Raw genomic sequence first — 15,918 nt, forward strand, 5'->3', positions numbered from 1 at the left:
AGTACTCACAACTCAGATTTGAAATGATATAATTGTAATATTGATGATGACGGAATCAGAGCTGGGGACTGGTACTCACTACTACAACTAAAGTCAAACTTAGTCTCATTAAAAAGCAACTTCAGACTCGAAGTGAAAATACTCAGAAACTGACTTGTATTCGAGTTTCAAAGACTTGCGACAAGAATTGGATACGTTAAAAATAACTCTGGAAACCTTGCCTCTATGTATTGACACAAATGTGCATAAGGGATGAGCTGGAGCCCCCCATAAAATAAAATTAATTAAGGAATTTAATAGCTATGGATTTTTGAAAAAAATATCAAAAAAAGTAAGTAATATTGGACTTTTTTTGAGAGTAGCTGTGAATTTTTTTTTTGAATAGGTATGCATTTTACAAATTATTATCAAAAAAAAAAAAAAAAAAAAAATTTAATTTTTGTCATGAAATTTTAATATTTAACTTTTGTAATTTGTTTTGAAAAATTTAATTTTGTAATTTGTTTTGAAAAATTTAATTTTTGTAATTTGTTTTGAAAAATTTAACTTTTGTGTGAATAACAGAGAATGTTTTTATAAATAGCTATAGATTTTTGGAATTATCTCGAAAAAAATTTTAGATTTTCTTTCGAAAAAATTTAATATTTAACTTTTAAATGTAGAATTTTGTATGAAAAGCTATGGATTTTCGAAAAAAAATTCCAAAATTTTTAATTTTAGGATTTTTTGTCTCAAAAACTTACATAAATAAATATATATTATCCTCCGTATACCCCTGATTGGCCTTATTTTGGTCCTAGATAGGCTGTACTAAGCACAAAAATACACAATGTCCAATGAATCTTTATTTTCATTAATTTTGTGGTTACATCACAATTAATAATCGTATTCAGTTTTATGATACAATTGGATAGTGGTATTTTCTTCCTGATTTTGTCAATTCTTCCTGATGTAAAATTTGATTAAATAGGGAGAAGGGAGGGAAATTCTGCCTTCTGTCATCTCACTAACTAAAAATAACTATACAAGAGGACTTGAATAACTTTAGTGAGATTATAAGAAGCATTACTTGAATTCTTTGAATCGAGAACTTCAATTTCTGTCTTGAAGGATCGTTTGCGTACGCAACCTACCTATTTTCTCCTTCCTTTCTTCTCTTTCGTTATTTTTTTGTATCCAAAAAGTCTTGACAATTGAAGGTTGCTTCTTGAGCAAAGTTACTTTTAAAAACAAAGTATACATGTTTATATATACCAATGTACTTATGAAAGTAAAAAATAAAAAAAGTTTTGACATTCATTATTCTGACAAGTAAATTAAAAAGAATTAACGTAGAAAATACAATAATTTTGTAAACAAATGGAAGGGAAAAGAAGGAACGATAAAGGAAAATGGAGAATGTGAATAGGTAGGTTGCGTTTCTTTGGTTTGGTTTATTGCTATTTCTCTGATTGGAGAATAATGATGGTTGGAATGAGACAACAGTTTAATATTGTAAGTAGTTTACGACTTTTTTGAAAGTTATGAGCTATCGAAAATTAAATGGGAAGTTTTGTGCGGACATTTATGCGGCCTCTAGAGACTGGACTCTCCTCTGAGGAGTAGCACATACTCTCCCCTCTCGACGTGCATAGATAGAGCCGGCCAAGGGGTTCGCGTCTGGAAAAAAATGAGGGCGGCCATAACTCATTTTTAATTGAAATATTTTGCTATTACAATACACAAAAAAATAAAGTTGTCAAATGGACATGCTACATGTCATATCTATATTTAGAGTATAAAATAAGACCTGCCGGTATGTAAAAATACAAGAAACTGAAAAAATTTACGTAGTGATTCCGACAATTTAATGAGTTTTTAGGAAGAGAGTAATGCACTTATCATAACTTTTATATCAGATCAGTTCCAAGCAGTCTTGAGATAAAGAAAGCCCTCCCCTTATATAGAAGGACATATTTTATTCATGATTTATTTGGGAGTTATAAAGTTTAAGTCATTGTTAGACGCAGACTAGAATTAAACATGAAGATCAGAGTAATTCCTGCTAAATACCTACACAAGTATATAATAATACAGTCCTATTAATGAAATCTTGTAGGACTGTTCATTTTTTGTTATTTCTCACTTATGTATCTCAAAATTAATGTGAATTTTCAGTATATACTTTTAAATTTGAATTAAATACATATCAACGCTGCTTTGTTGTTGAAATAAATTTAGTCTGTGGCTTGTTTTTTCAAAGTAGCGCATGCTCAAAAGAATTTTGACAGCCTCTTCTATGTGAGAAACATACGTATTCTTTTTTTATATTAAATAATATTGTAATATAGTTGTATCATTTTGGCACAAGGTGGCGCCACTCTCTTTCACTTTGTTTACAAACAAATATATATAAATAAATAAGGTGTTTGCCCCATTAATTTCATTGATGGGTTATTACGTGTAAGTATGATTTCTTGGGGAGTCATTTTCTATATTATTATAGCAAAATTTGTATTTTAGCCGTCGCCTTATTACTCCGTGCAATACTGGATACTACCGCTAGTAAATTATATAACATAGTACGAATATAATATGGGCATGTATCTTATTTGGCTTAAGAAACTGTCGACATTTTTAGGAAAACAGTCCTAAGGACCGATTAGATTCATCTTCTTTTTTTTAAAGCCAAGCATAATTTTTTCAGCTATTGACCATAAAGTCAAACATTCACAATTGATGTAATAATAATGTTTGCACTATAAAGAACATTTGTGGCCACAATAAAGTAATAATAAAGCTAACTACCCTCCTTGTCAGTACTACTGGTGGATCTAACAATAGTGCTCTATATAGATTTAGTAATCTTTAAAATTTTGAATTTCATTTGATTTAAACCGTGTACTTTACTATTGAAAGTGATCGTGGATAGATAACCACATATTACTATTGATTATAGCAATACACACTAGAGTCAATATAATTTTTCAATTTATAACAACTTATAACATTCTATAGAATATTAACAGAGTTGTACGACTATATTGTATATTATAATAACAAGATTGATGAGCAAAGTATTAAATGCTCCCAAAATTAAATCTATTAATTCACTAAAATTATAAGGACCCCATTTACATTAAACAAGAATTTAGAAGGGGATAGACTATATGTATTTTATATAATTGCTCTCCAAAACTTAACAATTTCTCTGGTAGTATCAATGATATCTGTATTTTTGTAATGTTATTTGGAAATCGTTAGGGAAATACATATTGCAACCTTAATTAAATGCCTCTAATGGAATATTTTTGACTCTGAGTAATATATGTACTCTAACTTAAGTATAAGGAATCTTTAATTAGGAGGATTCGCCTTAAACATTTTTGCCTTGGATAATGATGAATTGAATACAATTTATAATAAATCTATTCCTGGCTCCCCTTTCTTTAATGTTTATTTGGTAGATGTATTTAATCAATGAAAATGGGTAAGTGTTATGGAAAAAGAGGGGCTTGGCTCCAAAATTTCGATAAAATGAAGGTAAGTATAGGCAAATTCCGCATTTATGGTGCGCATACTCGTCTATGTACAGGGTTCGGAAGCAAAGCGTGGACTGAATGACCCACCCTCAGCAGTAATCACAGCCTCCACAAGGCGGCGAAAAGCCTTGAATGAGTTGATTATGAACTTCTCAGACAAGTTGTTCCACTCCTTCACAATGGCGGCCTTCAGGGAGCCCACGTTCGGGTGAGATGTCTGGTTAATCTCCCTCTCCAAAGTACCCCACACAGCAAAGTCCAACGGGTTCAAATCCGGCGAAGATGATGTCCAAATGTCCTTGTCCCAAAATCAGGCATGTTTTCGGAGCAGAACTTCTGGCATTTGGCCAATGTGTGTGAGGGTGCACCATCTTGGGTACACACATAGTTGTTCTCTGGGTAGGTGGGCTTGAGCCATGGGAGTATAATGAACCTCAGCACCTTGAAAGTAGGCCTCCTGGCCGATTTTCTTCCAAGCCTTAAAAAGGAAGGGAGGCATCTTCTTGCCGTCGGACGACACGCCCCCCCAAGACCATTGTTCGAGGCGGATGTTTTGTATGGATTACCCCCTTGACCTTTTTTGGTGATCCCCCATGCCACGGTTGTAGATCTAGTCCACGGTGAAATTCTTCTCGTCAGAGAAAATTAAATATTTACTGTGAATACATTTGCCTTGACTCACGCACGAACTTTCTTGCACCTCTGCAGTCTCCTTTCCTTCAAAGTGCCCGTCAACATGTGGTGTGGGATCCTTGTGTAAGAGGACACCCCCAAGTCGTCCTTCAGAGCCCTCTTGATTGTCCCTTCGTCCACGTCAAACTCGTTAGAGAGGCGATTTATGGATTTGGTGGTGTTCTCCTTGATCTTCTTCTTCAGGTGCCCCAGAAACTCAGCATCCCTTTTCAAGCTGTGCCCCCCACTTACTTCTTTCCTTGAGAGGTCATTTTCATTCTTTTTCATCTTAGCCACCTTGAACATGAGGCTCCTTGAGCACTTCACAATGTCCATAATCTCTGCCACCTCAATTTTGGCATCCATAAGGTCTGAGATCCTCTGCCTTTTTGCTTCTTGCTCACTCATGATGAAAGATTTGAGAAATGTTTATTATTGTTTACTTATGAAAAAAGGACAAGAGATTCGGAATATGCAGGGAAAAATCACGACACCTCTGTATTTTAATTACAGAGATTAGCATTTATTAACAGTCCACGTTTTGTTTCCGAACCCTGTATATATATATAATATTTTTTCCTTTATTTCAATGCTTTATAAGAAGTATTACAGTCATCCGATTTAAGCCAAGGATGTCCAGTTCTGTTCGAAAACTTGTTGCTAACAAGAATTCAACTTGATAATGTTCTTGTATAAGCCCTTATCCTTTTAGGCAAAAAAACTCGAATAACTAATTTTCACAGGCCTCTATTGAGGCCAAATTTGTACACCCAAGAGCGTTGCCCATAGACAGGTACAGGTTGTATTTACTTGGTACCAGGTCTTACCTGTAGGGTGGATGCGTAAAAACTTCCCATTCGAGCTCCCGAAGCTTCTGCTGCGTCATCAAACATGTGTGCAGCCTGGTGTTGTCTTGATGAAACACGGTTCCTCTCCTATTCCCCAATACTGAATGATATTGTTAACCAGCTTCAAATGGTCGAGTTGTTCACTGTAGAGGGCACAATTGAGCATTTTACAATTGGGAAGTAGCTCATAGTAGATTATTCCCTGGAAATATCACCAAACAATCAGCTGCACGATAATTTACAACTGAACTGGCCAAGCGCAATACTGTCCACAAGTGTTTTTAGTATATACTCACTCTTTTTCGATACTTTATCGTAGGATCTGATGTGCTCAATAATGAAAAACATTAATCAAGTTAATCAAAGGGAATAAAAAAAAGAAAAAAGAAATACTGTTTCGCTGACCTAATAAATATATACTTAGAAATATCATGCACGATAGATGTGGTAATCTGCATGATTTCTTCAACTACCATTGTATGTAGGTTTTATCAGCGTAAGTTTGTTATCGACCCTTCACTTGTGCTTCCCTATACCTCGGAAGTTAATTATCTTAGTATCTTTTGTGTTTATTATATGTACAAAAATGTCACAAGGTGAATATGTGCAAGGGTTACATGTTCAAGACGAATTCTCCTTACACGATTAAAAAGGAGAAGTCACATTCCATATTACATAAAATTCTAAAAAAACTCCAACGAAATCAAATTTGAAAGTTGTTATATTTTCGTAACAAGAACTGGACTTACCACAGAGCACAACTACCCAATTTTGACAAGCCTCAATCTTTTTTACTCGAATCCAACTATAATTTTTAATAAAGAACTTAAAATAAAATACTAATAAAAAAGGATAAAACAAATTATACATTTTTTTGTGTGTTAAATTTACATTTTTAATGAAATGAAAGTTTTATGAGCCATATTCGTTACATTTCTACTCAATTTCTTAAAATCTACAGATAAAAATTAATCAATAAACTTTTTATACAGTCGTCATAAATAAAAGATATTTTTATTTAATAAAATTGACTAATCTTGAATAAAAATCATCAAATGGCCTTAAAAAAAAAAAAAATATTTAATCAATCTTCTCGAATTTGAATAATAAGTCTGCAATATTTATAAAAGCTTTACAAAAAAAAACAAAAAAAAAAAAAAACAGATTATAGTCTTCGATATACTTATAATTACGCAAATATATTAATTATTACATTTATTTCATCATATATTAAAAAAACGCAAATTAAAAAAAAAGAGTGCTTTGAAAGTGTACTTCTTATTATAAATACCCTATATTTGTGATCACAAAATCTCCTCCACCTGAACAGGACTTCTTTAAATTTAAAGATAATATTATGAATAGTTCCTATTAAATTCAACCCATAAAATTGTATTGTGTATATCGCCCGTCCTTAAGGTCTAAACCATGTGGCGAAACAAAGACCACGTGATCAATATTCGTACAAAGTACTAATCTTAACGATTTTTTTTTTTCTGCATTAGAGGTGTTGATCATACTTGAATATCAAGGTCTTCCAAAGTTATACCTTGGCGTGGTCCCGCCACACTACTCTATACCACACTAGGGGCATTTGCTTTTTTGGCCCGCACACTGGTCGACACTCTAAGAAGAAAAAAGAAAAGAAAAAAGTGAAAAAAAAAAAAAAATATATTTTTAGGAGATAAGACACTAAATCCAAGGATAAACGCATATTCAGCATGATTGAACGGTTTACTGGACGTTTTTCTCGTAAAATAAAAGAAGAAACTATTTAAAAAAAAAGGTTTGTGAGAAGCGCCATTCATTTCGTTTTCACTTCCAAGATGGCAATCTATGTAATGGTCATAATTTTGAGTAGTTTAATCAAATTTTGGATTTAATGTTGTTCCATTTGGAATATTTTTTTCCTTTACATCTGTTTTGTTTTCAAGCATACAAAAAGTTAGCTATGATCCATATAACTGACGGCTATTTGAAACAGTGTGTTGGAACGAATTCCAGCATGATGGTTTTCCAAATTGAGGCAATAAAATGTGATTCCTAACTCGATGCTGGGTTGAAATTAAAACTAAGTGCCGGAATTCCTTGTTGAATACTACTCTTTAAGAGGCTCCATAAATTTACCCTTTCAACTGAATTGATAAGGTGAATTATGCAAAAGGAAAAAAAAGTTACATGTAGAAGGACAGAAAATGATATAGTGACGTCATTTGGATATCATAAAAGTGACATCTTGCCTTGGGGAAAATATATCAGTAAGACAAGAAAACTCTCTTAGGCTATCAGACGCGTTTCACCACTCTGTTTTAAAGCTTTAACGGTACCTTCGATAAATACAAAGTTTAGTGAAGCATACTTGCGGCTGATTTCTGCAAGGAAAAGACATATTATTTTTGTACTATTATATAAATAATAATAATATAAGGCAATCTTTTGCTTCCATGCTCTTCTACCTCTTTCCCATATTTCAATTTGCATATTTATTCTATGCTTTATTCTAACAGAGATATCTCCTATCTACATAGATTGAATAAAAAAAAAACCTAATGTAAAGCAAAAAAACGATAATAAAAATCCCTTCAAAAAAATAAAAAAAGGTGAAGAATTCTTAGGGAAATTCAAGAAAGATTGAAATATACGCTTAATAAATTCACTTTGAATCACTCTACAAAGAGTAGCTATAACCTATATCTACAGCATACATATCATACTTTGAGAGTTGTTGTTGACTCTAGGGCTTTACTCCACGTTTTCCATCCCTTTTCTATGAACTTTAAATAAATAATGATGCCTTCCAAACAAATCAGATTTCCTCTACTCTCCCTTCATGTTTAGATTCATTTATCTACATATACGTTTACTCAGGAGCTTTCTATTTGAACACCAAATACATACTTCTACCTATGTATGTACATGAACAATCAACATATACCAATATATATGTACCTTTCACTTGATATGAAGGCATTTATATTAATCAACTTATACTTATGTCTGTTGAAATTGCAACAGTACATGAATCTCTCTCTTTTTTTTTTAAAGAAAGGAAGAAAAATCCCCAGGAATAAAGTTGTAAAGTCTCTAACAATAACTTATTGTAACGTAAGTGATAGGTTTAGTGAGAATAATTTGGACTATTATTAATGTTTTCCACAACCCATAGTAAAATGCAAAGAGTATCACAATTATAGAATATAAATAACAAACAAAAAGTACCAAGTCTAATCCCTATATCTAGGCATGGGATTTAACAATTAGGAAAGGAAAAACGCTTGGTGCGTGTGCTCATTTTTCTTTTTTGTTCATTCTTCCATAGATCACAGTCGTGTTAACATCTCTTTCTCCAAAAGAAGAATTCTTTATAGATTGCCCCTTTAAAATATGTAAATGGATATATTTGTATTGCCAAACTTTTTTACTAATGTTTGAACGATGTATTCCACTGAATTTAAAATTAGTCTCTTTTTTGATTAAATCATAATATACGGGTATGTGAAAGTAATAATCCTACTAACTTTAGTTTTAAAGAGAATTTTAATCATGTATAGATGCCTAATGTATTGTTAAAAACAAAGGTTCTTGACCGCGGATGGGAGGAGAAGCTAGACTTTGTTTTAAAATGCCCATTAGAAATCGCGTTTCATGTATAGCCATAATTGTACCGGTATGTTTCAAAAAAGAAACGAAAAATTAACAAATTGATGATTTTTTGGGTGGAGTGCAGCTTATCTATCATGACGTTTCATTTGATTAGGTGGGAGTAGCTAGAAATAAAGGAAATGCACACAAATCCCACTCTGCATATTCTTAGCAAAGATATATACAGGAATTACTGAAATTTGGATTCTCAATTCTACTTTGAGATCAATAATAAAAACATCAAATATTTTAATAGAAATATTAATTTTTGTGTTTGTTTTACATTTGTTTTCTTAAAGGTACAAAACAATCACAGTTTACTTATTTACACTCCAAATTGGTTCAGAATGCCCCAAATGAAAAATTTAATCATCATTCGTACATTGATAGTAAATGTAAAGATCTACCTGTTGTAAAAAAAAGTAATAGGACCTTCTAAAAATACACTTTTGAATAGGTGTTGTTTATTAAATCATATCCGATTATTTTTGAATAGCTTAGATCCTAAGCCTTTGACTGATGTACATGATATGCCGCGAATTGGGGGAAGTAAGACAATTTAATCCTTGCTGGAAGGACCACCTTGGACATCATGAAGGCCTTAAATGTCAGTAAGACCAGGCTATGTTGTTCAGAAATAGTTTGGCTGAGGGGGACAACATTAAGGACAACCCCAAGAGTGGAGACCACCATAGTTAACCTTGAAGTCGACAACAGCAACCGAGTAATTTTTTTCTCTGATGAAAAGACCTTTACCCTTGACCAGGCTATATCAAGCAAATGATCGGGTGGTATGCCTGGGCGAGGCTTACAACAGCATCAGGACAGTTACCAAAAACAAACATCCGGCCTCTGTGATGATATTGGGGGTTGTGGTATCAACTGGAGAAAAAATGCCTCCAATATGGTTTCTTGTTGGATACTGGTTTCACATGACCGACTAATTGAAGTTGTTGAAAGAAAATGGGGTGCCATAGATCACCAAGGCCATGAAGAAGTCCAACAAGGCCATGTGCGTATTTTAGCAGGACGGGCTCCAGCCTTTACTGATAATATTGTACAAGAGTCGATGAGTAGCAACATGAACTTATTTTCCTTGAACCTTTGGTCCCTTCAGAGCCCAGATTTGAATCCACTGGATTACTCCATTTGGGGCAAATTGAGAAGAAGGCCTGCAAAGTCCACCACCAGAATATTGATGACCTGAAAATCTTCGTTAACCAGCAGAGGAGGATAATAAAAAATGACTACTTTGCCAATGTATCCAAGGGGGTTCGGAGGCTGTTATTGAGGCTCATGGTGGCCAGATTCATAATTAATGGGTATTCTTTTAATAAAAAATAAAATTTTCTATGTACAACATCATCCTGATCAATTATGAGTATTTGTATGTCTACTTAGAGGCAGGACTTAGTACTTTTTCTACACCTGATAGGCTGTGTACTAATCAATTGTTGGTAGGACATTGCCAATACAGGCCTGCTCATACATGGTAAAATATCCTCGATACCACAAGAACAACCACAGAAGTCACATGTACAAGTACCATACTAGTAGTCATTCCCAAAGATCATTTCCTCCGCCAACAAAGAGGGTGATTAAGAGGTGATTAAATTTTAAGTGATCAAGACGTTCAAAATACATAATTGACAATAACTTTGGAACATATTCATCTAAACAGAGCTAAAAATTAATTTATGTGTTCTTTTAATGGTTTTTCCTTTATTTAAAAAAATTTAATTAAATGAACAAAAAAAATATGTTTGAAGAGGAAAATGAAAACTTTGGAAATTATCTGTCAACTACAGAAGGAAACTGTTGTTAAGCTTGTTTTGGGTTCATCCAGAAATTACAAATTGTGGCAGATAAGTGTTTTGTAACCAATTACTGATCCTGTTCTAAGGATAATAATTAATTATCAAAATGTTAGTCTTGGGCTCGACCAAAAGTTAATGGAAATACATGGTTAGACAATCACATAATGGGGCCTGCTAGACTTTTAAGTTTGATGTACCATACCGACTGCCGGGAAAGACAAACAGATTTTCACGTCATAGAGAATAACAATTGTATACTAACACTTTATGTTTATAATATTATAAATTGTATAATTAATAGTAATAGTATAGATTATTTGACGTCACTTGTAAAAAGCGTGCTGTAAGTCAAACATCAGTGGGAAAAGATTTATGTTATAACCTTGTATATCTATCAACCTTGGGCTCCACCGATATATTGACAAGACAATTTAGTGTGAGGATTTTCTGAATAATCGGAAAGAACCATGACTTTCCTTGGGGTAAGACTATTTAACAAAACTTAATAAACTATTTTTTTTAAAATTAGGTTGTGATTTTATTAAGAAGGAACTTATTCCTCACAATTTCCCATTTTTACCTCCACTAACGAAGTTGAACAAAGGCTATTTTTTTCCTCTGTTTCTTTACCTTTTGGTCACCAGGATTATAGCAGAAGTTTCAAATCAATTTTTATCTGACTTGGTCCTATATGGTCATAGTGAGGGCCATCAAACTTTTGAGATGTCAAGGTAGATCAAACGTTAAAGATACATAATCGAGAATAACTTAGGAAAATATTGAGCTACAGAACTCAAATTCATGTCATTATGTAGTTTTAATAACGATGCTTCATATAGCAAAAAAAAACAAAAAAAAAAAAACCAAGTTCAAGATGAAATGTAAAAGCCACATAAAAGGTACCCAAAATCAACCATCACTTTTGAAGCTCAAATCATCTCTTGAGCAAAGAAATATTGCTCACTCATCACTGCAGCAAATTTATATTTACATCATCTCTAGAGGAAATTGTTATTATTTTAAGTAAGTTTGGAATAAAATTCATAGTGGAGTGATGGATTTCTTTGCACTTTGTGGCACGCTATACATATACGAGTATTTTATATATTAATGCATGAATGCAATAAATATTAAATTTCATTAAATTCAACTTGTTAATTATTACATATTTTTTATTTCAATATAGAGAAGAATTTCATTTACGAAAAATGAGCATAGGCTGAGGTTTCCACTCTACCGAGTGCCTATTCTAGTTTTTGAAAAGACGAAATAAGAAGATGAGGGTGCATTTTGAGCCTTTCCATTCGTGCGATCATAGCCTTGTTAGGATACTAGGCTTAATTTTTAAACAATGTCTTGGTTTCTCGAAACGCTTACATAAATCCTAGAAAATCTTTTATGTTTATACTTTTGAGTTTATTTAAAGGCAGTTGCTTTCTTTAATGACTAGAGTAAGTAATATGTACATTTTGTACAAAAAGTAGCTTTAACAAAGAATATTTAATTTAAAAAAGTAAAAGAGATGTTCAATTAAGACAATTAGTCAATTAAAGTAATGTTTGAACTCATTTCCAAGACTTTTTCTACAGTCTTCAAAACATTGGGATCAAAAGAAGACAAAGAACATATACAAAGTTAATTGTGCTCTTAATTTTAATTCCTAGCAGAGTGAAGTGAAATCTATTAAGAGCAGATATTTAAAAGCATACAAGTATAAAAATTATGCCCATGGCTTCAAAGCACTTTCTTCCTAAACAATGATGTAATTTCTTCTTACTAAAAGATACAACGTAAGTTTGAATCAAATTTTAAAATATCTATGTTTGAGGGAACAGGAGCAATCAAGGACCAATGAAATAGATAATTAAACTACTCCGCATGACATTCTTACATTTTATCTCATTTCATGAATATGGCATGACTTGTAATTAGGTTGGTGTTTTTATTTGGTATGCGAGTAATTAGATATAATAGTAATTAGTTATAATTGATCAATGTATAAATTATTCATGAAGCCACTACTTGCTGACGTGACAAAATGTGTCAGATGTCTCCTTTTGGTATTTCATCTCTTGAATTAATACATTTCCATAACTGTTTAATTTATTAATCTAAATTATATGGGAATGAGAAATAAATTGCGATAAAAAGATGATTTATAGTCTTTTAATTTCCAGGATTGAAAGTGTATTGTAGGAGTAACAATTGAGTTTAATCATGTGTATATATATATATCATTTTAACTGACACCACCGGTTGCATAATTAACTCATCGAAAGTGACGTAATCTTTGTTGATATATGTACCCACCATAGAGAAAGAAATTTCTATGGTGCTTACATAGTTAATACACAAAATAGGCAAATTTTTTGAAGAGTTCCTTCCTATGCAGTGTTTCTCAAACATTTTTAAATATCAAGCTGCATTAATAAATTAACCAAAATGTGGGGCTCAAAAAGGGAGATAACGACATCTACAACGAGTGTACACTTATTTATTCATTAGAACTTTGCATATTATAAACTTCAAACATCGATAATAGTGCAAACTAAAAAAAAAAAATATTATCTGCAAAGTCACGTGATACCCTATAGCTGTTTGTTTTAAAAATACTTCATGGTGAGGAGAATCTTCATAGCTGTGAGTAACATGCGTATTTTATTTCTTATTAAATTAAGGTCTATTAAAAAAATAATCAATTATTTTTTCTTTAATTTCAATGCTTATTTAGTAGAGTAAGAACTCTCTGATTTAAGTAAAATATACACCGTTTTGTTCTATAGCTTGATTCCATTTTGAAGGTAATTTCATAATGCCTCATTCATAGAAACCCTCGTCCCTATGGAAAAAAAACTGACCGAATCAATTTTCACAAGCTACTTTGAGGCAAATTTTTCAACAACAAAATCATTCGCCATAGAGAGTAACAGGTGGTAATCACTTTGTGCCAGGTCCGGACTATAAAGTGGATGCATAAGAGCCTCTTTACCAAGTTTCCAGAGCTTCCAGCGAGTCCATGTCGATGTGCGTGGTCTGTCGTTGTCCTGATGGAATACAATCGTCCCCCTTTGGTCAAAGATGGTAACTTTTGGGCGCTGGCTTCCTTCAGACGGTCCAATTGTTGACAGTAAAACTCCAAATTAAGAGTTTATCCATAGGGGAGCAGCTCTTAGTAGATTATTCATGCCGATCCTACCAAACACACAGCAAAATCTTCCTGGCGTTAATCCTAGCTGTGCAACCCTTTGCGCCAGCTCGCCACGATCGATTTCTCATGATGTTGTCGTAAGTTACCCACTTTTCATAACCAGTAATTATCCGCTTATTGATTTTGTTATGATTAAGTAGGAATTCACAGATGGAATTTCAGTCCGTGAGTTTTTTTGAGTAAGCTTGTGTGGCACCTATACATCGAGCTTATTTTTGAATCCAACCTTATTTAAGTGGTTCCAAACGTGTTTTTGTTTGTGCAAAGGTAAGCTCTTGGACATTGAAAAAGGGCTAAAATGAAGGTCAGGTTCGGTAATTTCCATAGTTTTATCGATGTTTTTGATAATTGGTCTTCCAAAGTGTGGTGCATCTTTGAAATCAAAATAATCGGAACGGTATAGACAAAACCAAAATTGCGCAAGATTGGCTGTTACTGTATACGAACCATAAACATCATTTACACTTTTAGCCACTGAGCTTTCGTTTTCGCCTTTATCAAAGAAAAACTATCAAAAAATGTGGATTTTCTCTTTGCTGGTGCTCATCTTTGATGCTGGATTAAGCAATAATGAGTGCAGCAATAATAAAATTGTATAAGAACTACTGTTAATACGAATCTTATCTTTCTAATCCGATCTTACTTAACCTGATCGGACATATACATTGCGAAATCCAGATTACTAAAATTTATATCCGAAAAATAACAGATTTATTTTTATTACAATTATTGACGGAGTTGCATTTTTTGGCCAAGAGACGGCGCCACTCCCTGTTGCTTTGTTTATAAATAAATATAAGTAAACAACAGTCATGCCCCATTCACCTATCCAAAAAAAGACGTTCTGCGTTTGAAAATATTTATAGTTTCGGGGAGATCAAATAACATTTTAATAATTATTGTGCTTTCAAAAAAATTAATTTATTGTGGTATTTTCACTTCTACAAACTGGACACATTTTATATTCAAGGAAACTCATTATTTTGAATGGAAGATTTGTTGAGGTTTGATGATTTTAATAAACAAGGTTCTTATAAATAAATTATCCATTCCAAAATTATACACGTATATACGAAGGTATGATAGATTTTAATAATGAAATCACCTTTACAGATAAAAAAAATCGGTTTTGTTTCTTTTATATAAGTGGTTCTCAAACTTTGGTACAAGAGCACCCTCTCCATTGCATATTCCGTTTATTTATAATCGTTGTATGTGGAGATCTGGATATTTTTTCATGTGGTAACTATAGTAAAAAGGTTTCGAAGCTACTGTTTTAGATAATAGAAGCATACATTTTTCGATACAGTGGGTCATTCTTCGTGGCGTACTGTCGGAGAAAAATGGATTTCATAGCTTAAAAATGAAAAGTAAAATCAAACTTCCTTCATTTTTGTGGAATATATGGAACAAGGGTTTACATTCTTATAAATATGATTGTTCAAGTCTCCTTCAAGATGGCCGGTATCCAGAATGATGACGTCAAAAAATCCCGCTTAGGTTACTTAAAGTATTTTAATGTCTTATAAAACGACTTATTTCCATAGATGTTTCCTTAATTCAGATCTGAAGGGAGAATTTGTTTACCATCTGCAAAGACCTTAGACTTCTATTCACTATTTCGCTTCCGTAGCTCCCCTCTCTTATTATCCAAAAGGGATTGATTTCCTATCTTCCTAGAATTACGTTATGTCAAATTAAACCCAATGTTTTGTGGATCGATGTAATTCCAAATTTAATACTTTGTAGATCCGCCCTAACACATGCAATCAACTATATTTTACATTTAGAGCTTAGCTATAGCTGTTGTTAAGGGAAGTCATATTTTTATGTGTGTTAGTACATAATATAATATTCCAAAAAACAGGTCACTTAAAAGACATGCAATATCAAAATTATCGACTTTTCTGTGAATTTATCATTTATTTTTTATAAAAATTCATGGAAATAATTAGGGGGGCGGTGGGAATTTGGGAAAGATAAAACTAAAACATTTGTTAAAGTATCATTGGCAATATATTTTTACCTATGAGAGGAGTTAAAATATGGAAATTATAGGTTTGTAGATTGCCTCTCCTCCAATCAATGCCCCTTAGGGAATCTACGCAATTTACAGCGTCTAATTAAGGTAGTTGTGTTTTTTCTTGTAAACTACAATTAAAATATAGTCATATTTTGAATATTAAAGTTAGTGATGGAAATCGGGTGTA

The sequence above is a fragment of the Lepeophtheirus salmonis genome, chromosome 1 (genome assembly GCF_016086655.4).
Source record: "Lepeophtheirus salmonis chromosome 1, UVic_Lsal_1.4, whole genome shotgun sequence".
Taxonomy (NCBI): domain Eukaryota; kingdom Metazoa; phylum Arthropoda; class Copepoda; order Siphonostomatoida; family Caligidae; genus Lepeophtheirus; species Lepeophtheirus salmonis.